This window comes from Megachile rotundata, chromosome 1 (assembly GCF_050947335.1).
Source record: "Megachile rotundata isolate GNS110a chromosome 1, iyMegRotu1, whole genome shotgun sequence".
In the NCBI taxonomy this organism is placed as follows: Eukaryota; Metazoa; Arthropoda; class Insecta; order Hymenoptera; family Megachilidae; genus Megachile; species Megachile rotundata.
The window spans coordinates 15,967,291-15,994,065 of NC_134983.1; the positions used below are offsets into that span (position 1 = coordinate 15,967,291).

Here is a 26,775-nt window from a genome sequence, read left to right on the forward strand (position 1 = left end):
GAATCTTCGGGAGAATTCCCTAGGGTCAGACCGTACTTTCATCTAACGGAAAACGAAGCAATTTAAGCACCGTTTCTCGCAATTATGATAATTCGAACGATATTCGAAATAACTTTTGCTGAGAAGTATGCGGGTTAATTGTCATCGATTCCTGTTTTGAAGGAAATATACTAAATACATTTCTAAACTCCCGAATTTCTCAAATTTTCGAACACTAAATTTTCAATTTTCCAAATTCCTATCAAATTTCTTAAATTTGCGAATATCCAAATTAGCTAAGTTCTTAAATCCCCAAATTCTGAAGACCCAAATTTCCAACTTCCCAAATTCTTAAATCCCCAAATTCGCAAATTTACCAAATTCTCGAACCTTCAAAGTTCCAAATTCCCCAAAATCTTGAATCTGCAAATCCCCAAATTTCCCAAATTTTCAAGCCCCCAATATCCAATTTCCCAAATTATCAAACTCCCAATTCCCTAACTCCCTAAACTCCCAAATTCTGATCCACTCTGTTCTAATTTACACCTACACATCCATATATCCACATATCAAACACATCCACTACTTCAGTAATTTTCTCCAAAAAAACCCTACCATACCCAACGTTCAGAGTTCAATATCGAACTTTTCCATAAATTCCTACAAAAAAAGAAATAACCGTAAAAAGCTGAAAAAAGTGCCGGAAAGAGTTTGAAGGAGTCCTCCATATCCTCACGTGTCCCGATATCGAGCTTCATTTTTTCTTTCGGTCGTTCTGCCAGCACTTCGCGTTTGCTCTCAGAATCCTCGCGAAAACGCCTGCGAAACGATAAGCCAGTCCTTTTGCGGACGACACCGTGCAAAATCGTTACTCACTTATCGCTTTTTCAGGGTGCTAAAAATTGTAGTCGCACGAGATACGCTTCGAAAGTGAACAGGTGTCGACTAAGGATATCCATTTGCAAGGGTTCTGGGATCTTTATGGATCGAAATTAGCGTGAATACAGGGTCCGCCGAACAATTTCGGGAATTTAAATTACCTCTCTGCCTTAAACGACCCTCTGACTTTATTGCTTGTGGTTGAATACGAGTATGGATTTTTGATAAAAGGGTCAAGGTTCAGGCACCTGTCTGTGTAAATTGGGAAATCGAATTTTTGGATGGGGTGGTGTAAATTTGATATAGGTTAACCCTTTACTGTGCCGTTTATTTATCAGATGCGTCAGTCAAGACCTATTCACCACTATAACATTAAAATGGACAAAGAAAATTAAAATGTTCTGTGTACTTTATATTAACCCTTTGCACTCGAAGATAATTTTATTGTTTACAAACAGCAACTTTAAAATATTAATTAAAATGTTAAATGAGTTCTTTTGTGGTTATTATTTCTCTATTAATAATTTCCACTATTGTCTATTTCACTATGTTTATGCATCACAGGAGCACTATTATAGAATTAATTAAATAATGCTTATTTTAAATTATTGTATTAAATCGAATGGTACCTGAGAAGAGCCTCTCAAGCGCAAAGGATTAAAGGATACTTGATAATGCAACTCATAGTTGTCCTAAATTTCAAATTGAAGAGTATTAAAAATTTAAGTAAGGTTTGTTATATTTGAGTAGTAAATGCGTCACGAGTGAGACTTAACAGACAACAAAAATATAGACTGAACTGTCTAAAGTTGCTAAACTCAAGTGTATCCCAAGAGCATCTACATAAAACAATGGCGAACCTTCACATTTTCATCTCATATTTAAACCTCCATATATGGAAACAATAGGAATAAGATTGCGAGTAAAATGTCGATTTCGTTACTCGAGGGTATACGTGTTGCACGATCAGAATCGATCATGGTTTCAAACATCTTAATTAATCCCGATTCGAGACGCGTGGATATATCGCAGCTCCTCTCACTTTCCTCGTGTCGTGCCTGGTTAAAGTTTACACGCGTCCACAAAGAGAAAACTGAACGATTTCTGAAAATCTCACGGTGTTTTTTTGAGGGAAAGATCTTCGAAACGGCACGATAATCTCGTGATAAATCGCCTCGAGCGTTAAACGAGCGTTTAAAACCAACACATGAACGAACGATATCAAGCATGGAGATTTATCGAGCTATTCATGAGGCGTTCGCCTATAATCCTCTAAGATGGCGCGGTTAATAGCAATGCAGTACCTGCGAACGATTCTTGACGAATCTTCGTGGGAGAATTAATAAGTATCGATTACACGTTCGAGAAATATCTCGTTAATATCCGAGACGCTTTCAACGAGGAGACACGCGAACAACCGTTAACTTTGCTTAACCTTAACCACTGCGGGTGATATACACTTCGAAAAATGTTGACTGTCCCGTAGGAAGTTCAGTAGACTTTTGAAGCAGTACTGACGGTAATTGAAACATATTGCATTCTATTGCATTTTATAGTTCATATTGCATGAACTATAAAAATACAGGGTCTTCAGAAATCGAAACTCTTAATATACAGGGTGTTTCATTTTGAATTGATCCACTGAAATATACTAGCAATTGATGATTCTTAGATATAGATGAGATTATGTACGTTAATGTATGAATGAGATTATGTATCATGACATACAAATGAAATAATATATGATAATGTACAAATGAGCCAATATATGATAATATACGAATAAGATAATATACAATAAAATACAGTCGAGAAAATATACAATAATCCTATGAAACATGCACTAAAATTCTATTAATATACATATACGAAAATAAAACATCTGATAAAAATTAATAATGAAACATCTGATAGATACAAATATATTACTCCTAAGGTGACCTAATAAATAATGCTTTATACACTGATAAATATTTTGAAATTTCTCTCTGCAAATGAGAAAGTTTGGAGTTGCATGGAAATACTCTTCAGAGAACTACATAGTGCAATTTGGGTGCAAGGTCACCACAAACTTGATACGGTGTATCGTTGAACATTCAATTACTTGTCAGCATGTTTCTCGGCCTGACTCAAGCTTGGAAGACTATTATACGTCATCTCATTATATGCTCTGCTTGCATTGTACAACTCCCTTGCAAGTTGCTGCACTCCCCCGAGAGAGCTTTTGGAGGTCAGTCTATTCTTACCTGCCTCTATTCGCTCTTCCGTCTACCGAAATACGATCCACGGTGCATTGCGGAGAGCTTCATATCACGCTAGGATCATAATTTGCATAGCTGTGATATTCTGCGAAGCAGATGAAGCTTCGCAACTGAGAATGACTGTAATTGCATTGTTGGATGCAGCGTGAGACTTGAGGTATTCGAGCGCTTTTTATGTAAAATGCGTAATCAGTGGTTGGAGGAGGATATGGTTGGATGTCATTATAATTGCCATTATTGGTTATTACTTGATATTTTATTATTAGACAGTATTACTGATTTCATATTTCATTTTTAAATATTCAGTATTTTTAGTATTTTCAGTATTTTCTTGTTCAGTGATATTCATTCGTTAATTCTTTATTATTCAATAATATTAATTATTTAATATCAGTAACATATCATAGATGTTTTTATCTATGATATATATTATAGATACAAACAGAAGATCAATTGAAATAAATGTTTAAAATTTCAGCAAAAAGAAAGTCACTTTTCTTCTTTTCTAGATTTCTACTTTCTTCTTAAAAAAATATAAGTTTGATTGAATAAAAGAAAATCAAATTTTACCTAATACTAAACAATTCCCTAACATGTCTTTTTCCTACGAATGTCAGCTAATCCAAACCTAGCCTATAATTTCCTATCTGCCTCAGATCGAACCTAACCTCTAATTCCCTATTTTCAAACTAGGCCACGTAACCACTTACCATTTATCATCTCAAAATGGTTGAGAATAGCGATAATTCACGATAGCGAATGGAAATGCAGTGGTCATCGATACGAATCGATTCTAGCCAGGCAAACGGAGCGTTAAAGAGGCGAATCGGGATAAAACCGGTGCCGTGTTTGCGAGGGAAACGGAATAGTTTGTCGTTCCATTTGCTATTCTCCGAACAAACGAAGGACAGTGCCACGATGAACTCCGTTTGACACGGTCACGAATGCAGATAAAACCGCACACAAACGCATCCGAGGAGCTGGCAAACCGTGATGCCAGGTAAAGTTTGCCTGTGTTGGTTGTATGCCGACTAAATAAGATTCTGTCTCTGGAGCTCCGTTGAATATTTCGAAGAGCTCTATTATTTTCCTACCATATTGCACGAAGGATTTGTCTCTGCAAATGGACGCTCTCGAAGAAAATACTGTAGTTACCTCTATTTAATACTTTTTCGATGTAATTTTAATTTCATTATAATAAAAGGCATCTTTCAAAGAAGGGAACTCATGAAAGACATTTTAAAATTATTTCAGTGCTTGATCAGAAATTGTGAAATTGTGGTACAACGAAAATTTTATATTTCTTCTAACATAAATTATATCACATAACCTTATGATGTTTAACCTTGATTATAATATATTTAACCTTGGTAGGTGAGTAACAAAGGCTCAAGTTTTAATAACCGAACCTTCAATTTGATTTCACTTGAAAGCCAAGAAAGGACGTAAAATGTTTTGCTTCAATCCTTATCTGTCCGATTCAAGCACTTTTTATTAGCCAGTATAATTAATTTTCGTCTTCCAAAACTCCTTTGAATAAAGAGTCCAACCTTCTAACCCTTGACGTTCAATAACAAGCTGCTTTTCATTTCCGTGACAGAGTGATTTTTTTATTTTATCGCACCAAAAAGGCTAAGCTCGTATTTTCCTATTTCCGTAGCACGGTCGAGCTCCTGACCGAATCCGAATATCGTCGGCTGGAGGTTTATTGATTGGGGAGGCTTGCCCCACCCTGTTCTTTGCTCGCGAATATAGTTCAGCAGTTCGCCCTCGGCATTACTGACCTACTACCACACGAGCAACGTTTGCAAGGTGAGGACTGTCTTCAAAGAGAATATCCGAACGAGTCGAGGAGGAGCCGTTTCAAAGGCGGATCCCTATCGTGCGCGTTCAATACCACCGAGCTTCGAGTACGATTTCCGGGGAGATCGGTTTGGTTCGATATGTGGAAACTCAAAAAAGAAAATGTTTAGAACGACCATCTTGTTTGGAAGACTTAGTTCGAACGTTTTCGAGTTATTTTTTTTTGAGGCAAGAGGGAGATTTTTGAGACGAATGTGTTTGATGTTGTGAAATTAGCTGGTGAAATTAGAACTGGTGTGAAATTAGCTTTTGCGAAGGGGTATATGGAGAAAAATATTGAACTTCTTATTTTTTTGTAATTTATTGAGATTTTTTCTTGGATATAAAAATAAGATTGATGCATGAAATTACTCTGTATATTATATGCATATAAGTGTACGGGTATAGGACATCAGAAATACAATGTTGACTTTGAAGTCCACACACATGTTGTTAATTGATATAGAATACTAATGTTAATATAGAGTGTATTCAAAATTGACAGCGTATTCTTGATACCATGTACAGGTTGTACATTGTACATACATGTACCTGTACTCTTGATACAAGTACATTACGTACATACATATACATATACATACACATATACATACACATATACATACACATATACATACACATATACATACACATATACATATACATATGCATACATTCAATACACAAGCTGCTCAATAAAGTGAACCAGTGTTATACAGAAAAAAAGTCACAATAAATTATGAAAAATTAAGAAGTAAATATTTGTCTCATGCCTATATTACTTTGTACTGTATACCTATGACATATAGCATATAATGTTATATATAATATTAAGTTGACAGTGTACATACGTAGCATATGTGAGTACATATGTAACGTCTAACTGGATATTTTAGAATATCTTGCAGAATGTTTTCCTTGTATTTTCCGCAATGCATATCAGGCCAGAATATCGAACGTATCGAGTGCATCGAGTTCTTCAAAGAGATCACTCGTTTTCAGTACGAACCTTTGAAGTGCGACGCTTCGAATCTGCTTTGTGCGTGGAATGATAAAAAGTCTGCTTGTTACCTTCCCTTCTTGACCCGTGCTTTGTAGTTACAAGGGCTGTTGTGCGATCAAGATTCTTTTAATCCCGTCGATGCATAGGGAAAATGGGCAAATATTGGGGATCGAATTTTCCTGGATGCTACATAAAATTTTGTGAAATTTTCAGAATGTCTGAATTTAAACACTAACCAGTTTAAAAAAATCGATAAAGGTAAAAGAGTGTACTCTGAATATCAACCAATTATACTGACAGCAATAAAGATTGCATCAACGTTGCTGATCGTTTTACAGGTTCTAATTTTCCGATAGTCATTGCAACATTAATGTCCGTTCATATTTATTAAGCCATACAAGAATGAAACATATTTTACAACAACGTGTTTCAGTAAATATCAGTGCAGCAGATAAGTGAAAATACAGGCCACAATTTGTGTTACAAGTTGGTGTAACAATCCCATACATAATAATTCATAGTTTTTTATCGCGTTCGTTTGTAGAAACGTTGCGGTGAAAGACTTACAATCGTTACAATGTTACAAAACACAGGGAATACAATCGTTCTGAGTGAATGCCATGATAAGTGTGCGTTGCGTAAGCAATAGGTGTACCTACCACTCGTAATCTATGATCTTCTGCTTATCGTGACTATTACACGGGAATAATAATTGTATCGTAAATTAGTGATAACGGAATGTAGAAAGTGCTGTTAACTATAGAATAATATTGAAAGTTAGAAACTTCATTTCTTTTCCATATAGGTTATGTTCATTTCTTACTATGAACTTTAACACATTCAGAACTTTCAGTCTTATAAAATCTTTTGTTACAAAAATTCAGCTAACTTCCTCCGTTACAGACTAGTTAAATTCCTCCCTGTTTAATATTTTATTCGCAGACCAGTCACGTTGCAGTAACTTCGGAGACACTTCGTGTAACTTACAAAATATAGATCCATTCAAGCGTGTTCCATTCAAGGGATTTTCTTGCTTCATTTAATTTTAATCAAGTTTAAACTTCGCGAAACTTAAGTGGAACAGTAGACCGAACAGAAATTCATCCGGCGGTGTTGAATTAAGAATACATCGCAGAAGTTGGTGAACGTGTTCTGACCGCGTTTCTTTCTTCGTTACACTACCTTTGATTAAAACGTGCATTATGCACCAACTCGTGAAATTCGGACAAAAAGAGGCACGCTCTTCCAACGTGTACGAATCCGGTTTAATAGCCCGAGAAAGGGTAGCAGTCTCGAATTACGGTCCGAGCGATTTTTATTCCGAGGCAGCGGAAGGACAAAAGGAGCTTTGTTGGAGCTTCGTTAATCGTTTGGGATTCGTTTCGTTGTACCGTTGCACTCGATTTATTTATTGATCGATCGGGAAATTTGTAAATTTAGGGATTTGGGGAGTTGGGGATTTGGGGGTTTGGGAATTTGGGGATTTGGGAATGTGGGGGATGTGGGGATTTGGGAAATTTGTAATTTGGAGAACTTGGAATTTGAGGAATTTGGAATTTGGGGAATTTGTAATTTGGGGGATTTGAAATTTGGGGGATTTGAAATTTGGGGGATTTGGAATTGGGGGGATTTGGAATTGGGGGGATTTGGAATTGGGGGAATTTGGAATTTGGGGAATTTGGAATTTGGGGAATTTGGAATTTGGGAGATTTGAAATTTGGGGGATTTGGAATTGGGGGAATTTGGAATTGGGGGGATTTAGAATTGGGGGAATTTGGAATTTGGAGAATTTGGAATTTGGGAAATTTGAAATTTGGGAAATTTGGAATTTGGGAAATTTGAAATTAAGGGGATTTGAAATTTGGGGGATTTGGAATTGGGGGATTTGGAATTTGGGGAATTTGGAATTAGGGGATTTGGAATTTGGGAAATTTGGAATTTGGGAAATTTGAAATTTGGGGAATTTGGAATTTGGGAAATTTGGAATTTGGAGAATTTGGAATTGGAGGAATTTGGAATTGGGGGAATTTGGAATTTGGAGAATTTGGAATTGGGAGAATTTGGAATTGGGAAAATTTGAAATTTGGGGAATTTGGAATTTGGGGAATTTGCTGCCCTATAATCACCGCAAAGCCAAACAGTACTTTTTTCTATAACTTCAATTTTTTTCGCATCGATTGCAGTTCAACGAGCCACGACCTTTGCACCAGCTGCGGCTAAGTGAGGCTCACAGGAAATGTATTTCTACGGTTTGAACGATTCTATTTTTAAAGGCAGACAATAATGCCGTCTGCGTGTCGAAAGATACTCGGTAGAACCCGGGGCTCTCTTTTGTTCGGGATCTCTCCTTCTCTTATGTATACGCAGCCAGTTGTACCCTTAATAAAAGCTCGTAAAAATTGCTCAGTTTTGCTCGCGTCGCGTGTAAATTTATTTTTGGTCCGGGGGCGCAGTCGTAAAATTCAAATTTCCATACCTTTTTTGTCCGTTAGTTTCTCCGGTTTTTTTCTCGTTTTTGTTTTCAAGAGTTTTTGGCAACGGCAACGGGACGTACACGGGGAATAAAGAACCCCTAGAATGACGCGCCGGCGAAAAATATCGCCGATAAACTTTCAAACGATGCGTCCCTTTTTACGAGGTCGGTGATAAAAGTTCCTGCTGTTATCTTCGGCGAAGTTGCCTCCTTCGTGATAACTGGATCTTTTTCTATCTACTGGATACTGTTTACTGTATGTGTACAACCCCATAAAAGTACGTATAGTTTCTGCTGGTTACTGTCTGACGATCGAGAGTTACAAAGATCAGCAAGGAGCAACGTCGTTTCAAATTTGTACGAATTCGAGTTTCTTAAATTCAAGTAATAACTCTACAACATGTACACGAACTTCTTTTACATGTTTCACAAAATTCGTTCTCTGAAAAGTAGTGAAAATAATTGGAGAAGTAAAGATCTTTCTTGCCATAGGATCATCATATGACACAGTGAAGTAGTGATGTATTAGAACAGCACTTGAGTGAAACAATCAAATAGTCAAATAGTGAAATACTGGTGTAGTAGTCAGCTGTATTAGTGAAATAGTAAAATTCAAGTTTCTTGAGCATGAAATAAGTCGAAAGGTAGTGTAACAACTCTACTGCATGTACGCAAAATTCGATTTCACAAAATTCTGAAAGGTAATGAAATTAATTGGGAAAGTAAAGATCTTTGTTGCCATGGAATCATCGTATGACACAGGGAAGTAGTGATGCATTAGAACAGCGCATGAGTAAAACAATCAAATAACCAAATAGTGAAATACTAATACAGTAGTCGTCTATATTAGTGAAATATTAAAATTCAAATTTCCTGAGCATGAAATCAGTAGAAAAGTAGTATCACAACTCGACTATATTTTACAAAATTCATTCTCTAAAATGAAACTAATTGAAGAAGTACAAATCTTTGTTGCCGTAGAGTCATCATATAACACAGTGAAGTAGTGATGGATTAGAACAATGGATGAAACAATCAAGTAGCCAAAAAATGAAATACCGTTATAGTATCTGTATTAATAAAATACTAAAATCGAAACACAATGGTACATAACGTGACAGTATTACACTAATGAAACAGTATTACATGACTGCATTTTATCCCTCGACAATCGAGTCACCTAAGCCATTAGATAAGTATTAACCAAATTTTACCAAACTTAACAAAAGCCATTGAAGAACCGAAATTCGTAAGGCAAAGAGCTGAACAGTATCAGAAGCGTAAGTTCGATGGTAATGCGGTAATATCGACCAGTATTATAGGTACGACGACTCGTGAACCTTATGGGAGACCCTCACGGTGATACAAAGTTTCCGCAATAAGAGCTGATTGTTTCAAGAGATATCATCTTTTCCCATCGGAACTGAGCAAAGTTTAAAGCCCATTCTGGCGGAAGCGGTTAGAACACCGAAACCACTTCCGGCCAGAGGAGACAATCGGCTTTCAGTACGGTTCCCCTGTATTTTAAGAGCACTCTACCGATGAAAACCGAACGGGAAGCTAAGCAGAAAGGAAGTGGCACAGTTGCCCCTTTGATATTGATTTCTTTCTGCTAAACAACGCATAATGGCTGATCCTGGCTTGAGCTAAAGAAGTTTCGCTATGAATTCTAGTGAATCTCGGTCGTTGTTCTTTTCGAAGTGCAACGCATAAAAATTGTTTTCATCAAAGTCGAATCGAAGTGTCTGTCGCCTCTTGAGATATGAAGCCTTTAAACATTCGCTCGTAATCTCTTTAATATTTCGAACTTTTATGATCTTCGGGCGCCGAGTTCTTATTCATCTTGTTTCAATATTCTGTCGCCAAATATTCGACGGAGAGTGCTTTCGAGTTATTAAAGTATGGCTTGTGTGGGTGGAAATCACTGAAACTTGATATGCAGTCGATAATGCAGGTTTCTTAATATTTCTTGACGTATTGGTCGGGAATTTGAGAATTTGTGGATTTGGTCATTTGGGAATTTAGAGGTTTGGAATTTTAGAAATTCGGGAATTTGAGAGTTCGGAAAGGGTGAGAGTTTGAAAATTTAAGAGAATGGGAATTTAAAGATTTGGGGATTGGGGGATTTGGGAATTTGGGATTTGGAGACGTGGGGATTCGGGGAGGTGGGGATTTGGGGACGTGGGGATTTGGGGACGTGGGAATTTGGGGACATAGGAATTTGGGGACGTGGGGATTTGGGGACGTGGGGATTTGGGGACGTGGAGATTTGGAGACGTGAGGATTCGGGGAGGTGGGGATTTGGGGACGTAGGGGTTTGAGGACGTGGGAATTTGGGGGCGTGGGGATTTGGGGACGTGGGGATTTGGGGACGTGGAAATTTGAGGACGTGGAAATTTGGGGACGTGGGGATTTGGGGACGTGGGGATTTGGGGACGTGGGGATTTGGGGACGTGGGGATTTGGGGACGTGGGGATTTGGAGATCTAGAAATTTGAAGACGTGGGGATTTGGGGACGTGGGGATTTGGGGACGTGGGGATTTGGAGACGTGGGGATTTGGGAATTTGAAGTTTACGAACTCGAGAATTCAAGAATTTGGGGATTTACGAAATTTGAAAATTTGAGAATTCGGGTTTTAGAAATTTTACGAATTTGAAAATTTGGAAATCTGAGAATTTGGAGATACAGCCAAACCAAACCAAAGTCGGTACCATATTGTCCAACCACACCCTTAAGAATTCTCACAAAAACCCATATCAAAATTTCGTCTAGACATGTCGTGCGTGTAAATAATCCAAAAAGAGTAACGGGTCATTTACGGGTTATTAGTTCCGCCTACAAGTAGGAACACGAAAATAGGGAACAAGTGAAGAAGTAAAAGCAACGAAGCGTACGTCTTCGCCCTCGTGAGTTTCCCTTAAAACGTCCCCCATGGATTCGAGCAAAGTAAGAGGAAACTAACTACTTCATCCGTAAGGTCGTCGCCTCGATGAACTGTCTAATACACATTCCGTACAAATGTCTCTTCAAAAGGAACAGTCCTACTCAGACTCATTTGTAGTGCAATATTTACGTAAGCATTTACGAGGGATGCGCTCTGTTATGGAGCGGGAGCACGTTGACTTCAAATATTTTCAGTTTGCGTGCCAACAGAATGGAGTTTGTGGGTAACTTTCGGTTGCTCTTTCAGTTTCAACGAACTCTGTTTAAATAATGTATGAATCTTTTTATGGAAATGTACCAAAATTGCTTTTTAACAGAATTTATTTTTTAGGTAAATGCAGACTTAAATGTAGGAAATAAGACTTTCGTTGTGAAAGTCATATTTCCATTACTTCAAGCTTCAACTCTTGAAGAGACAGTTTTAATTTCCGTTCTCCAAGTCTTCCGCTACTTTTCACTATATTTTTTTACGCTTGAAATTATTTTATTAAAAAATGTCTGTGCTACAGAAATTAGTAAAATTTAATTAGTACAATCGAAATTTTAGTCACTAAAGATATTTCTCTGTTTAAACAAGCTTTAAACTCTGAGTAAAAGACTCGTAAAATTATGCAATATTTTTGATAAGGGAAGTTCGTGCAATTATGCAGCTTTCAGAGAAGCATTTGTCAACACGTTCCTCGCTTAACGAATTTGTCAAGGGAACGGTAATCCGAAATAAATTTCTACGTAGAAAATTTTCGCTCTACAACCCGCTGTCAACGAACTTTCCCCTGTGGTTATCGTTTCTTTTTAACGCCGTCATTCCGCAGAATTTCGCAGAACACTCTCACCAACGAAATATTAACGCTGCAAGAAAAATCAAAACACCGTCCCGTTCCCTGAAAGCATTTGTCTCTGTGTGTACCAGGCAACGCTTTTAACTTTTCATGCGCATTCTTCTCCCGCTTGGTGCACATTTAGCATCGGCCATAATGCGCGCAAAGAAATGTTACATGAGGTTGCGTACATTGCTGGGTTACATGCTAATGGGAGAACAATGGTATTCCGGTTATAATTGCAAACTGCATTAACAGGAATAAAAACATGCTAGTAATCGAATATCTCTGGTAGGGTTATAAAATATTTAACAATTTTATGCTTGTTAATTTTCAAATTCGGAAGATTACAAATCTTATACTTTTAATATTTTATGTAGTATGATTTTAGACATTAAAAAGTTTCAAATTTAGATATTTTAAATTGTGGAGTAGTAAATTTCAAAAGTTTAGGTTGTCGATTAGCAAATTTATACATAGCTGAGTTGATTTGAAATCATCGAATTACGCGGGGGTCTGTCGCTACGCACGAAGCCACCCGACTTCACCCGACTCGCCCCGAGTCCAAATACGGGGCGCCACATATGACAATTTGAATCTTTCAAATTTGATAATTCATGAGATAAATTAAAAAATAATTTGTACCAGACATTCTCCATCATGTATTATTATATTTTAGCATATTATTATATTTATTATGATATAATAATATTAGGAAAACTAAATTAAAAATGAACAAACTAAACAGCAGTAAAGAGTACTATACAAAAATTAAAAAGGTTTAGATATTTTTGTAATTAGTCGAAGTGATAGCAATTTTTTTCAAGAAATACGGACATCCACGGTGAATTCGCGGTTTCGACTGCGTTAAATCGAGCGTCCACGTGGCGAGGCTGGAATTTACGAATCGCGCCAACAAGGCGAAGGCGTTATGCTCCGACTAATCTACTAATTGGAGGGTGGCCACGAAACTACCGGGGGTTGCGAAGCAAATTGGGCTAATACAGAAGCAAACAGCATGACGCCTATAAATACGCGGCATCGCCGGAACAACTTCGAACAACGAACACGCGAGAAACGTGCCTACTGTCGAACATCTGTATCTGCGAAGCGTTTCGCACATACTTACAGCTTTCTTCAAGATATTACGATAATTATCACTTTATTCGCTCAATTTTTATATGTAGGATATGTACTCAATTTCATATCTAGGCATTCTTCGTGCACGAATCTTGAAGCGCGCTCGTTTAGAAATGCGTTGAGATTAGGTAATTTAGAAACGCATCAGGATGAAATTAGGTCACTTAGAAATCCATCAAGGTTAAAATTAGGTCACTTAGAAACGCATCAAGTTTAGAAGTAGGTAATTAAGAAATAGAGAAATTGAGAATTATAGGAAGTTGAAAATTTGAGAATATAGCAATTCCTTATGTTCATAAATCTGAGCACTGCTTCTTGAGAAAAGAAGAGACAAATCTAATCCACTAACACATATTTGTCATTTGAAATAAAAAGTAACAGTCATGCTTGATGCAAACTGCAACTCGTTGCAAGGTATAGAAACGTTCGTGTCACAAGGCATCACTGGCATTCGATATTTAATTTCACGCAATAAAACGTAAGAGCAAATAAGACTTACTGGAACACAGTAAAGCAGAATATTTCAAATCGGTATAAAAATGAACATCGAAGCTCGAAATATTCACGAAAGAAGAAATTATCAAAGAAGTCGATACAAGCCATTTCCACGTCGTTCGTTGAAAACCGTCGACGAAACGTTGAAAGTTTGAGCGTGTGTCGTGCACTGTTTACGATCGTCCGTGGCAGCCTCTCCTAGCACGTCCCCGGAAGAAATTGAATTATTACGACGGCGCATCCTGCGAGCGCGTTGGCTCGAAATTGTTCTTTGTTTGGCTCGAGTTAGCGACCCTTTTATTTCTCAATAATTGATATCGACGAGGCCGAGAACGCTCAACTCCGACATAATTTATCATTTCTACATTTCTCCACGACTTTCATGTTCCTTCGTGCCTCTCGAGCTGCACGCTGGCCGGCCGCTTCGATGCATTGAATTATTGCCGCGATACAGGTGCACCTGCAACCTGCAAACGTTCGCCGCGTATGCCTCTTCGACTTTACATTGGTAGCTGCGTGTGCATTGCATCATTCCGGCCTGTTGCGGCACTCGAAAATGCACACGGTGTTGTTTGCTGCACGAGCAAAACGATCGGAACATTTCAAACGTTTGCATACTTTCTACGGAATGAATTCTGACTCTTAATCGACTTCCACCGTTCTACAGTTTCTGCTCGACACACGTCGCTCTAACTGTATCGCGCAATAGCGTAACTAGCGTTTCTGTCTCCGATGCTGAGGTAGCTAGATTTTTGGAAATTTGGGAATTGAGGAAATTTTGAATTTGGAGAATCTGGAATTTGGAGAATTTAAAATTTGGAGAATTTGGAATTTGGATTATTTGGAATTTGGGGAATCTGGAATTTGGATTATTTGGAATTTGGAAAATCTGGAATTTGAAGAATTTGGAATTTGGGGAAATTGGAATATGGGAAATTTGGAATTTGAGAAATTTGAAATTTGGAGAATTTGAGGAAAATTACGCTAAAAGCTGAAGATTCAAAAATCATACTTCTCACAAAATCAATAGTTCACATAGCTTCGCGTGCGTCCGTTTCAATTAGGCAGTATGACAAGCAAAAATACAGTGACACGTTGCTTCCTGTTATTGGTGTAGAAAAAAAAATGGTTTCCTCTGTCGTTTCATGGTTAGGGAGCTCCCTTCATCGACCTCTTCATCCCCATGTTACGAGGCACGTAACCCCTGTCTAATGGATGCTCTTGTCACATAGTGGATAGTGGTCGTCAGGGTACCGACTGCATTTAGAAAGGTCGTTAAGGACTTATTATAGGAACGCGGTGCGTTACCCGTATCTCGAGGGTGAGAAGTAACAGGCTCCTCCTCTTCACCCTCGAACGCTTCAAGCGCCTTTATTCGTTAAGGTCTGTTCATACGAGACGGAACGAGCTTGTCTGCACTTCGTTTATTAAACGAGAATTTGCATTACGTCTTAAGTAGATTCGGAACGAAGACGTGTAAGGGGATCGAGATAGGGGAACGTCTTTCCGGTGATTGCTAAATTAATTACTATCTACGCTGTTCGTTACAAATTACTGCGATACATTAATAATTTCCTGATGTATATCAACTGCTGGATACATACATTTATAATACGTGTACATGTGTGAAGTATAATAAGTCGACCCTTTATCGTGTTACAAATATGTACTTCGTGTATATTTTATAAAATAGTGCACTGAGAAATTAGTTAAACATACTACGATTAATGGAAACAACGTAGTAAAAATATTGAAATATCAATATATGGTAGAGCATCGAAACAGTAGAATAGTAAGACAATAAAATGGCAGCTTCATTCAAAGAATATGTAGACAGACTATTTCAAAATTTTCAACAGATCACGTAAATTTCGCAGAATCGCGAATTTAGAAACGGAGTGTCGTGAATTCGCGTATGCGATGGCTTTCATCCAAGATTCGTTTATATTTCATGGATGCAGAGCACTTTAACGACCCGTTATAATCCGCCGGACGACTACTAACACGGTTTATCAGAATTCCCGAAGAGCGCTCTCCACCGATATTTACATTCGCGCGTCGCGACGAAATGTTGAAATGGTCGCGAAGCTATTGTATCGTTTCGTGCCGGTTTCAGACGCGGATGAACTTATCCCCCTGCTCTTTTCACCTTTCCACGGCTGCTTCGAATAATCGCGGTCCCATCGTGGGTCGAATCAAAGGTCAGTGTGTACAGTTGCCTCCGTTTAGTAGACAGTGCCGTCTGATCACGAACAGGGTCGAGCGCGAAATTCCCCATAAGGGTTTCCGCACGTTTTCACGCCAACATCTCGACCTCTTCCGCCACGTTTGTCGTTGAAGAACCGCTAAATCCGCTACCGAACTTCTACTTCTAGTACGCGATGATCATCTGCATTCTAATATGTCAGGTAATTTTAGGAAATTTTAGAAATTTGGATAATTTGGAGAACTTCAGGAAGCTGATTCTTAAAAAATTCAAATATCTCAAAACTATAATACAAAAAATCATAAAAACATGCGAGTAGAAATGATATAATTCAATTCAATACTAGTATTATATCTCTCACATATTCACATACGATTTTTCCCAACATGGCGCGTGCAAAAGTGGTGTGGGTGCTTAGCGTTTTTTCGTTCGTATTTTTATGAATGAACATGCAACGTCGATTACGACCTTTCGCGGCTGAATGGAAGGAGTTCAAGAATGAGCTGGCAATATTCTCTTTTTTTTCCCCGCGTGTCGCAATCGTTCGAACGGCCAACAGACGTCGTGGAGTTTCTTTTAAACGCGGCGGCGGTGAAACACGACTCGGAAAGTGGCAGGTTCGCCGTGTCGTTTAATCGTCCACGAGGGACCATCGATCACTACCTTCGGTATAGAGATTGATCACCGTTTCGAGCATCGGTTTCGCATAGACAACGACGGTATTGTCGGTGGGTGGTGAGGTTCAGCGACGATTTAAGCGGCGTGTGACTCATGAATGCGGCTTTAAAAGGCGTAACGGTACCTGCCCTGCGTGCATCGCGTTTTAGAGAATCGCGTTCTCATACGTGTACTACTTCCATTGTATCTAATTGTTCCGCTGAAGGAATGGAATTCTCGGTATTGTCGGTGAAACAGCAACGAGATCTTAAGTGTGTCTTCGCGCGGTTTCGAATAAAAAAGGAAATGGAGGACGTTCACCTTTCGTTGCGATGTGGGTGCCTTCGTTGTTCAACCTTTAACCCTTCACTGGTTGCAATATTCTCAAACTTTCTAGTCGAGTGTAAATTCTTTCGAAGTTATTACTTTTCTGTTATTAGTGGACTCTATTTTTATAGCCTGTATAGCATTATAGATGCTGGTAGAAAATATTTACTTCAAATTCTATGATGAGTGCAAAGGAGTAATAATAGTTCTTCCATTATAAAGATCAGATCTGTATAATTATAAAGATCAGGAACGTTCTCATTCCCAATAGTAACGACATCGATAATGTTTGTTTAAAGGGTCTTGCAATTAACCTTAAAATGTTTTTCATTATCCAAAAACCATTAATACTCTGACGCTAACACGCATTTTTCATTGTAACGTTCGACACGTTGTATCCCTGTTTTCGAGAGAGCACAGAAGATTGAACTTCACCCATCGCCTTTTTCTCCCCTTAAACAATTTTTCAGCGAAGATTGCCTATCCCAGCGGCTACGCGAGAAGATCTGGGAGCCAAAATTTTGTGCCAGCCATTTGGCACTCCTGCAACGGTTAAATAAAGCTTGCATTCGTGTTTTCACTAAACTTCGTGCTTAGCAATTCGGTTATTGACCTTCATGAAATTCAGGTAACAATATTCGAGTGCTACTGCAGTGGGATACAAAATTCTCTTACTTTAACCCCTTAACTTATGATTTTCTCAGCGAGTGCGACTTAATTATTGTTGTAACATTAAGACGGACAAAGAATGTTCAAATGTTAGGAACACTTTCTACATAGCGATCATTAATGGAGGAATTGAAATTAAAAGTGAAATTCTTGAGGCAGATTCGTCACATTTCAACAATTACGTGCGTCACAGGAGATATTGTAAGGCAAGAGGATAACCTAGTTATTTAGAGACGGTTTGGATAATTAATTATACAAAAAGTTAAGAGTTTTAAAAGTTTGTATAATTAATTATACAAAGAGTTAAGAGTTGTAAGAGTTTGAATAATGAACTATAATTAGTTGAAAGTCTACTGATAGAAATTTTACGTCTCAGTTTTAATAGTCCAAGAAAAGCGTATCTCAGAAATTAACAATGTACATAGCGATTAATTCGCCGATACTTATCTATGATAGTAACTTTTTCCTCACAGACAAGCGCTAATTAGAAGCAATATATTACGCCGGGTCGCTTATCAACAGAAGAACTTGAATAATTCAAGGCGTGATTACCGTCAAGGTGAACCGGTCGTAAGGTCATTCTTCGCGGTGTCTGCCGCCTCTCGCAATTAAATTTATCCACCAGAGACCGAGTTGGCAGACGGAAAGCGTTTCCACCGGCGGAATTTGTTTGTTATGCCCGCGTCATTGCACGTGCCAAACACCACGACCGTAATGGACTGACCCTCGTTCGGAAGCTTCAAATTTCTTCTTTTCAGACGCTTCTTTAACTTATGAAATTTAAGTTCATTTGCTTATTTTAGCACCTATTACAGCTATGAAGAGATGCATAGGTTATTGACTGAATTTGGGTAGGGTGATATATTGCCAAATTTTTCGACCCTTAAGCTTTTCAAATTTTCAAGGTTGTCCAAGTGGTATGGTTTCAAATTTTTAAATTAATTTTATTTTAGATTGTAATCTCTGGGTTCTTGCATTTCTACATTCTGGTAGATTTTCATATGCATAAATTCTTAATTTCTCCTAAGATAAATCCTCAAATCCCAAAACACCCAAATTCCCATAATCTCAACTCTCCACCAAATTCTAAGTAAAATCTCAATAATTTCACCCATCCACTATACTTCAGTCTCTAACCAAATTTGAGCATGATCCCTCCATAATTTATCTATAATCGTCAAGAAAGTAATTTGTACTCCTCGCAATGTAATTCACTAAACTAAAAATATGAAGACCCAAGTTTTATAGCTTCCAGAGTCCTCATAGCAAAGCCATTTATCATCCGTTTTAGAGCATGTATCGATCGTAAATACCAGGAGTTCGATTTCAACGGGTTTTATGCCCGCGTCCCTCGAGAAGTTCGAACGTTACTTCACCCTCGTCTTTTACCTTTTGCTTCTCCACTCCGGAATCCTATTCGAAGCTTGCTCAGAAGTTGGCGTGTTTGTACAGTGCTCGAAATTCGAGCCTCCCGTACTCGTATTAGTCCCCTGTTTTCGTTGGACAAAACCATATGTTAGTCCTCGGAAGGTATTTTAATTGTGAGAAAACTTTGTACACCGAAATCCTTTCAATTCGAAAGTTATCGCTGGGAAACCGAATTATTCAGCACTTTCAAGAGGTTATATCCGACACGAAATTTGGGTCACTCGATTAATCATCCCGCTAGAGAATCAATTTTTCATACCCGCACCGAAGTTCTTCGTACGTATTTTGCGAAACTGTTGCAGAGCGGCGCTCGCGCATGCACGGTTTAAAAGGGGTAAAAATAGCAAAAGCTAAACTGTTTCAGCGATTTCGCGGATACTGAACACATTCTGGCTTAGCAGATAAATCAAGTTTCACATAGTCGAAAATTTCTCAAGTTTTGTTAAGAAGTCAGCTTTTGTCTAATTTCGTAAGTTTTAAAAAGAACATTCATATTATATGAAGAAGTGCAGACACCGGTTAATAAAACTCGTTAATAAAAAATTATTCGTTGTAATAGTCAAAAGAGACTTAACAATTTATTTGATAATAAAGAAGTTTTCAAGATGTACTCTTCGAACAATCTCCTACCTTAAAACAATAAATTGTACAACTTACTAAGACTGGTAATTGATACGCAAGATTTAAGAATTTAACCTTTTGCATTCCTATGTCGAGTATGGCTCGACGTCACACTTCTCTTGGATCTCATAAATAATTCAGATAAATAGATTGGTTGAATATGTATATTATCATTTATTTGCTACTTGTAATACAAGAAAAATGTATTTCTCACATACTACGTCCTATTGCAATACATTTTACTGAGAACCCCTTTCTTAATTTATTTTGTGAATTAAAGAGTAGGTGAAGAAAATTGAAAAGTGCAAAGGGCTAAAAATTGAATATTCTAAAATACCTCAGCACATAAGTAACACACGTTGCACTTGACTACAGTTCCACGCAAGGCAATATACCGTCTAAAGTCCCCCTATTATCCCTCTATTTCACCTTGTTCGCCGACAAAGCACGTGAACCACAATTCAAGCCAATTGCCCGAAAGAAACAGCAATATTTTCGTAGAAGAAAAGTCTAAAAAGTTTGAAGTAAAAGAAATACGCTTCTCGGTCGAGTTTGCTTGGTCGCTCGATGACCCAAATCCCGAACAATGCGGCGTTCTATGACCAAAAATCATGAGTCGTGGAAATTCGCGTGTTTGAAAGGATCTCCAGAAGTTGCGGCAACTCTTCTCCCGGGGCGTAGACAATACGAGGAACGCGAAATACCTCGGTAATCGGGCGAAGAATGGCGTCGTATTTTCAGGGGCAAAAAGTTTCGAGGGGAGCACGGTCCAGAAACTCGGTCGGAATTTAGCGGCTGTGTACCGTAAGGTTTCTTGCTCGTTTCAGACATTTCTAATTGGCGCTGCAGAAACAGCTCCTGTTCGACGCCAGAATTCGGCCATTGTGGCGAATCAACTGAATCATGGATAATCATCCTTCCAAATCTCTAATTATTACTAACTTTTTACTTACGCTCTAGATACTTTTTGATATAATGAAGTTTGTAGATTGTTATTAACACTAGGTTTATATGGTTATTAATACTGTAATGGCTTTCGTTGACATCATCTTCTTGTACGACCACTATAGTGGCTTTCGTTGACATCATCTCCTTGTACGACCATTATAGTGGCTTTTGTAGACATCATTTTCTTGTACGACCAGTATAGTGGCTTTCACAGACATCATCTTCTTGTACGACCACTATAGTGGCTTTCGAAGGCATCATCTTCTTGTACGACCACTATAATGGCTTTTGTAGACATCATCTTCTTGTACGACCATTATAGTAGCTTTTGTAGACATCATCTTCTTGTACGACCACTATAGTGGCTTTTGTAGACATCATCTTCTTATACGACCACTATAGTGGCTTTCGCAGACATCATCTTCTTGGACGACCACTATAGTGGCTTTCGTTGACATCATGTTCTTGTACGACCAGTATAGTGGTTTTTACAGACATCATGTTCTTGTACGACCAGTATAGTGGCTTTCACAGACATCATCTCCTTGTACGACCATTATAGTAGCTTTTGTAGACATCATCTTCTTGTACGACCACTATAGTGGCTTTTGTAGACATCATCTTCTTATACGACCACTATAGTGGCTTTCGCAGACATCATCTTCTTGGACGACCACTATAGTGGCTTTCGCAGACATCATGTTCTTGTACGACCAGTATAGTGCCTTTCGCAGACATCATCTCCTTGTACAACCACTATAGTGGCTCTCGCAGACATCATCTTCTTGTACGACCACTATAATGGTTCTCGCAGACATCATCTCCTTGTACGTCCACTATAGTAGCTTTCGCGAATGTCGTACGTTATGTAGCGCCATTATAGTGGCTCACTCTACTGGCTGACTCGCTCACAGTTTCAATTGAATGATCCTTTTCATACATGTATTTTGATTCACACTTTGTCGCCTTCATTACATTTTATAAGAGTAATAGATTCCACAAGAGTACATTTTATGTAAATAAAAGGTAACGTCAAATTTAGGCACCATGGAGCACCTCTTTGCACTGTGATTACATATTGAAACATTTGGAAATTAGATATTTTGTAAATTTTCTAAGAAAGTAAATTATTATTTAAGTTAAAGTACATGTCTTTAGGAAAAAATTTAATAGTCAAAAACTTTATTCCAATGTACTCAGCATTTTCACATATTGCTGTTTGTTTCGTGTCATACAGAGCAGTGTAAAGTTCCTAAAATGTTAAATAATATTTCTGCTATACAGAAGAGAATATAGCAAAATAAACCTATCGAACAGTAAAATATACGAATATGGTTCCATTCAGATATTGGTTCACGGAATATGCTATCTGTACATCTGCACCGATGATCCACCTATTCGACTTATCCTTATTCCATTCGTCAAAGACTGGTTGAAGCCGAGTGCAATGGAACCCGATTACGATTCTCCCTTATTTTCCCCCATCGTGATGGTATATTCTCTTTTTCATGTAGTTCGCAATCTCCTTAGAGTTGTCCGCGTTTTCATTTTTCCTTCAGGCCAGAATATCCGGAAACGAGAGAGGATTTCACTCGATCGGGTTGCATGCTTCTCCCATGCGACAGATATAATTGCGAATGAGATTACACCCTTGTGCAAATCCTATTCAACGTTTTCACGTTATTCGTCGCGTCGTGCCTTTTCTGCGAGACGGATAAATTGATAAAAGAACAGAGACGGCTTTTATTAAGTAATGATGCGTACGTCCATTTCTAGTGTTCTTAACTGGCTACGCTTATTTTGTCGTTACACGCTGCTACGTGATGAGCGTAATCAGAGATGAGCAGCGGAGATCACGAGGTACGAATTTGTGAATTGGAAAATTTGAGAGATGGCAATTCAAACGAGTAATTCAGGATTTCTATATCTGCAAGTCTCCAAATCTCTAATAGCTTCAAATCTTCAAATCTGCAAATTTACAAATGGCTGATTCTCCAGATTTCCAATTCTCCAAATCTCCAACTCAACAAATATCCAACTCTCCAAATATCCAACTCAACAAATCTCCAACTCTCCTAATATCCAACTCTCCAAATATCCAACTTTCCAAATATCCAACTCTCCACATATCCAACTCTCCAAATATCCAATTCTCCAAGTATCCAACTCTCCAAATATCCAACTCTCCAAATCCCCAACTCTCCAAATATCCAACTCTCCAAATCCCCAACTCTCCAAATATCCAACTCTCAAAATATTCAACTCTCCAAGTATCCAACTCTCCTAATCTCCAACTCTCCAAATCCCCAACTCTCCAAATCTCCAACTCTCCAAATCCCCAACTCTCCCAATCCCCAACTCTCCAAATCCCCAACTCTCCAAATATCCAACTCCCCAAGTATCCAACTCTCCAAGTATCCAACTCTCCAAATCCCCAACTCTCCAAATATCCAACTCTCCTAATCTCCAACTCTCCAAATATCCAACTCTCTAAATCTCCAACTCCCCAAATATCCAACTCTCCAAATCTCCAACTCTCCAAATTCCCAACTCTCCAAATCCCCAACTCTCCAAATCCCCAATTCTCCAAATCCCCAACTCTCCAAATATCCAACTCTCCAAATCTCCAACTCTCCAAATATCCAACTCTCCAAATATCCAACTCTCCAAATATCCAACTCTCCAAATATCCAACTCTCCAAATCCCCAACTCCCCAACTCTCCAACTCCCCAATTCCCTAACTCTCCAACTCTTCATCTCCCCAACTCTCCAACCTGACATTTCCCCAATAAAAAATAAAATCTCCCAACTTCATAACAAGCTAAAGTCCATTTAATTAAACATACTTAAAATTTAAAATGAAAATAATTTCCCCGATTAACGCTGCTCGAGAAAGCACCCAATCTGATTACAAAGTATGATTAAAAACAGGACAAATAAACGATGCAATCTTGATGTGCATAAAATAGAATATTTACAAAAGCATTATGAATTATTCGGTAAATTGAATTGCAAATTCAAATGCAAATACGGAGGACAATGAACGAAAACATTTTTTAACGAAATTAAAACCGATTGATCGAGATTTCACTGTACAATGATTTTCCTGCCTTTGTAGGCAGAAGGTTATTCTTTTTTAACGTTTAACTGTAGCGTGTGCATCTCGAAGCACTTCCTGCGGCGAAATTCCTTAACGAAGTAATTTTCAGCCACGTTTGCATTTCAAACGCATCGTAGCCATTTTTTTCTCAGCGAAGAGACGGTAATTAGCATTTTGACCTAACACGAGCTTAACTCTTAATACCGTTAGTTGGCGAAACCAGACAGGAAATCTGATATCAAATCGATCTGGTTAATGAAACTTGATCTGTTTAATCTGCAATTGAATAAATTATCTCGTATCTCCTCTACGAGTGATTTTATGCGAAACGTATTTATCTCGAGCAAGATAACAATTCTTAATGTACGAGGTGTTGCCATCGTGATACGCGACGGTGAAGGCGCGATAAATTCGTGAATAATTTCGATAAGAATTTATTTAATTTTCTTTACTCAAAGACTGTCAGATGGAAAATTTGAAATGTGAAAGGATTCTTTTGATTTTGAGTTGGAGTGTAAGATTGAAAGTATGACTCGAAGTTTAATAGAATAATATTTAATAAAAATAAATTTGCAGGGTACTGTGTGAAGTGAAACTTTTGTTAAAATTATTTACAATATTACATTAAATATATTATCACTTGAAGTGTTAAATCGTGTTCATTACTCATTATTGCAGCATGAAACAGTTGTAAATTTGTCCTGTCATAAACTGGACTTTATCGGTTTTCATAATGAAGAAACAAGAATAAATTACTATTTAAGTATGTTACTATTCATAGAACAAGTGTGACATATATTTGAATCTATACAAGTGTTACGTGTAGTATAACAAGGGGTTAAACAACGATTTGCAGGAAACGGGAATTGATTGTGGCAAGGAAGTGTAAGGTTCACATTGTTGCCACGGTTGCACCATGAAACACACTCGATACCATTGGCGTAACTAATGAAAAAATTATTGGGACAGTAAAAAGACATTCGTTAACTCTTAAAATTTCATTACTTCAATAAGAACACGTATAAGCAATTCAGGATGAACTTTATTAATATTGTTCTCATGAAGATCCATGAAAAATTATGAACAATCCAATACATTGCCAGCTTCAACATTCCACGAAATTACAATGATGAGTGAAATTACAATGAACATTACGAGTCTACATTAAATTAATCAAAAATCCAAAACAATAGTAACTTTATTTTCACCGAACCAATTTTACTGCAAATTACTAACTTTCCAGCTTAAAATATCCATCATTTAAAATGTCATCCTAGAGCCCTCATCCAAGTGCAAAAGCTAAACAACCACAAATTAAATTATTTCCCTCCAAATACAGGTAAATATTTGTCTACTTTCGCTACCTATAGTCAGTCTTATTTATCGATAGGTAATAAAGAACGTCGTTCATAAATTAGGTGACTAGATCAAGTGTGAATTCATATGTCATTGAAATATGGATGAGGCGCGATCAAAGTGTGAAGCTAGATACTCGAGGCTAAGAGACCTGACGCACCCTAGACAAAGAACCCAATTACGCCAATGCTAGGGACCCTCCAAGTCGATTTTAGTAGCAGGATACAAGGCGAACGAAGGCGGGCAACGTGTTTGAAAGCAAATAAATACGTGTACCTATGTCGAGTGGTCGTATTCGAGAGGGAACAAGCGTAGAAACTGTTCGTTTCGAGTAGGAGTTCTGAGCATGCGTCAAAGACTCGGTTTGTTCTTGCAAATCTACCTTCTCTTGGGGAAATATGATGATGGAGGGACAAAATTGGGGATTTTCAATTGGGGATTTTTGGGGACTTAATAGTTGGTGACTTTAGGAAGTTTTGGGTGTAGAAAGTTGAGGGTTCAAGTTTTGGGGGATTTTAGATTTGGGGGTTTGAGTTTTTGGGAGTCTGTGGATTTGGGAATTTAGGGATTTGAGGGTTTGGGGATTTAGGGATTTAAGGATTTACGGATTTGGGGATTTAGGGATTTAGGGATTTTGGAAATCTGAGGACTTGGGGATTTGGAGATTTGGAGATTTGGGGATTTAGGGATTTGGGGGTTTGAGTTTTTGGGACTCTGAGGATTTGGAGATTTAAAGACTTGAGAATTTGGGAGTTTGAGTTTTTGGGAATCTGAGGATTTGGGTATTTAGAGACTTGAGGATTTGGGAGTTTGATTTTGTGGGAATCTGAGGATTTGGGTATTTAAAGACTTGAGGATTTGAGAGTTTGAATTTTTGGGAGTCTGAGGATTTGGGTATTTAGAGACTTGGGGATTTAGGAATTTAGAGACTTAAGGATTTGGGGATTTAATGATGTGGGAGTTTAGAGATTTGAGATTTGAGAATTTAGACAATACAAATATATATCGAAAGTACGTAAATTCACTAACAGTAATCGCGTCATGGTTGATTCTGTCAACGTATGATCTAATGAAAATTAATCGACGTGGCCGCAGCAGGTGTTATGATAATTCGTTTAGATTAACCGGTGTAAACATTGTCATGCAAAGTTATGCAGCGAACTAAACGTAATCATCTTCGTTGCAGTCGTCCACACACATTACGGCGGTCACGGTATTATTTAGAGGGTTACAATTACATTATACACTTACTCGACTGCATTCCGTGCTAATCTAATATTCTAATTGACCATGCAGCAGCATTGGCATTATTCATTCGCACTGTTTGTAATTTCTCAAAAAGTCAAAATTAACTGCATGCTACAAAATCGATAAAGGTATTTAATGAATGTAAAGGTTTCATATAGACATCTGAAAGAAGTTTATATAAGGATTTGGGGTATATAGACATTTGGGCAATGTGAGAACTTGAGTAATGTGTGAATTTGAAGAATATAGGAATTTGTGCAATATTGGGATTTTGAGATGTAGAGATCTAAATAATGATCTAGTAATCTAGAGACCTAGGGATCTAGAAATCTAAGAATCTAAGAATCTCGAGATATGCTTGCTATTAACACATACATATG

The 26,775-nt window shown here is 37.9% G+C and overlaps 1 protein-coding gene and 1 long non-coding RNA gene across 8 annotated transcripts in view; both read right to left on the minus strand.

Moving 5' to 3' along the window:
• LOC100876384 (uncharacterized) overlaps nt 1–26,775 on the minus strand; it is a 365,375-nt gene that overhangs the window by 330,466 nt on the left and 8,134 nt on the right. The window lies entirely within an intron of this gene.
• Nucleotides 1–26,775, minus strand: part of LOC143265082 (uncharacterized) — a 55,786-nt gene that overhangs the window by 26,672 nt on the left and 2,339 nt on the right. The gene's annotated exons all lie outside the window — the stretch shown is intronic.